Raw genomic sequence first — 2,500 nt, 5'->3', positions numbered from 1 at the left:
ACTGTAAGATCCAACGGTCAAAAGCGTAAAAATGAAAATCACAAATAAAAAGAGCTTAAAAAAAAACAGGCGGAGGTTATCTGAAGGAGAACCCCACCGATGCCTGTGCTCTGAGGTGGTTGACCCCGGTTGACCCCACGTCATTCATGGGAACAAGGTCATGCGCCAGGAGATGGTCGCTCATCAAGACTCATTTTGCTATTAAATGTCGTCTGCCTTAAAGAATAAATACCTAAAAATGCGAATTTACTTAAAGATTGCCGTGTTCATCGAAAGATAAAAGGAGGTTCTTTACAGTAAAATACATATAAAATATTAAGAACATAAAATAAGAGAAACATATATAAAGGAATTCAAATAAACGATGTAATTGCTGCCCGTTGACGACTTTCCCTCGTCCTTGTCCGTCGCCATCTTGAAAAATACGTATTTTACGAGGGCGACTTCCCGACGTCATCCTTCGCAGGCCTCGAGCAGGAAATCGGACGTCGTCGGCTCATAATACTGGCCATCTCTCCTTATGATTTTGAAAGAAAATGCCCAGGGCGTCGCCATCGTCCTCCTGCAGCGCCTCCGTCATGTACAGCCTTCTGCAGCGCCTCCGTCGGTGCCTCCATCAGGATCCTCACGCCCTGGTCCAAATTTCGTGTAATCTCTCGGGGGCGTTTTAGGGGGGGGTTCCGGTGATGCTGAGCGGGTATGGGTCGTCAGAAGAGGCAGTAAGAGCGGCAGCTCACTACAATACTTCAGATATCTTCAAATATATATACTAAATTTTTCTCATAATTTTAACACATTGAATACATTTTACATATCCCTGAACACAATTTGAACATACTGAACACATTTTACCTATCTCTGAACATCTTTTGAACACGAAGAACACATTTTACCTATTCCTGAACACCTTTTGAACACTGAATACATTTCGAAAACATCTGAACACCTTTTGAACACCGTCCCCAGCAAAAGCAAGTGAGGACAATTAGCCAGTGTTTTTTCTTTCTTTCTTTCTTTCGTTTTTTTGTTGTTGTTTTTGCAGCGTCTGAGTGAGGAAAGCATGGGTCCATTTTGCTTCAGAACGGGCTTGGGTAATTTGGTTTGTCTTTCTTCTTTGTCTTTATCTGTTTGTCTGTCTCTCTCTCTCTCTCTCTCTATCTCTATCTCTATCTCTCTCTCTCTCTCTCTCTCTCTCTCTCTCTCTCTCTCTCTCTCTCTCTCTCTCTCTCCCTCTCTCTCTTTCTCTCTCTCTCTCTCTCTCTCTCTCTCTCCCTCTCTCTCTCTCCCTCTCTCTCTCTCTCTCTCTCTCTCTCTCTCTCTCTCTCTCTCAGTTCTCTCTTGGTCTCTCTGTCTGTCTCTGAGCTCTCTCTCTCTCTGTCTCTCTTTTATTTGTTTTGTTTGTTTATCTTTCTCTCTCTCTCTCTCTGTCTCTCTCTGTGTCTCTTTCTTTCTTCTTTCTGTTCGTCCGTTGGTTGTCTGGTCTGTCTGTGAGCTTTTTTGTGTGTGTATTTTATTTGCCTTTCTGTTTGTTTATCTTTCTGTTATGTCTCTGTCTGTCATTCTCTGTGTATTTTTGTTTATTTCTAATTCTGTAGTCTGTCCATTCTGTCTGTTTTTTTTTTGTTTACCTTGTGTGTGTCTAAGGCACATTCTGTTTGCCTTTCTGTTTTTTCTCTCTCGTTATGCCTGTCTCCCATTCTATATGTATTTTTGTTTGTTTGTCGTTTTAGTCTGTCCATTTGTTTATTTTTGTTTACCTTCCTGTCTGTTTTGTCTGTCTACCTGTCTGTTTATTTGTCTTTCTGTTAATCTGTCTTTTTGTATGTCTGTCTATCTTTCTCTATCTGGTTGGCTTCTCTCTGAAAACATGTCTATCTTTCTGCCTTAAAAAAGCAAAAGTGGGGAACTGTCTGGCTCTCTCTATCCTCTCTTTAGCTTCTTTTTTCTCTTTCTCTATCTCTCTTTCTCTGAAAATATATATTTTCTTAAAAAAGCAAAAGTGGGGGAACAAGAAAAATAAAGATAAAGGTAAAACAAAACAAATAGATTGATAAATAAACCAGTAAATGAATTTTTAAAAAAACACGAATTAGAGAGAAAAAATAAACAAGAATAACAAAAATGAAAACAAAATTGCAATAAGCCCGCTACCCCTTGTTGCTCCTCTTGCAACTTGCTCAACCACAGTTTTGTTGATGTTTTTTTTCTGGCTTTTGCTTTTGTTACCCATTTTTTCAACTTTCTATTTCTTTTTTATCTCTATCGCGGTCTATCTATCGGTCTGTATGTTTTGGATCTCTGTATGTATGTCTGTCTGTCTGTTTGTCCGTCTGTCTGTCTGTCTTTTTGTCTCTCTATCTGTCTAGCTATCTCCCTCTATCGCTCTCTCCCTTTCTCTCTCTCTCTCTCTCTCTCTCTCTCTCTCTCTCTCTCTCTCTCTCTCTCTCTCTCTCTCTCTCTCTCTCTCTCTCTCTCTCTCTCTCTCTCTCTCTTTCTCTCT

General features: G+C 40.2%; 1 protein-coding gene across 1 annotated transcript in view; it reads right to left on the bottom strand.

Annotated features, from left to right (window-relative positions):
* LOC138860490 (uncharacterized) overlaps nt 1-2,500 on the bottom strand; it is a 259,463-nt gene that overhangs the window by 168,990 nt on the left and 87,973 nt on the right. The window lies entirely within an intron of this gene.

The sequence above is a fragment of the Penaeus vannamei genome, chromosome 41, assembly GCF_042767895.1.
Source record: "Penaeus vannamei isolate JL-2024 chromosome 41, ASM4276789v1, whole genome shotgun sequence".
In the NCBI taxonomy this organism is placed as follows: domain Eukaryota; kingdom Metazoa; phylum Arthropoda; class Malacostraca; order Decapoda; family Penaeidae; genus Penaeus; species Penaeus vannamei.
This window is presented reverse-complemented; position numbering and strand designations above follow the sequence as displayed.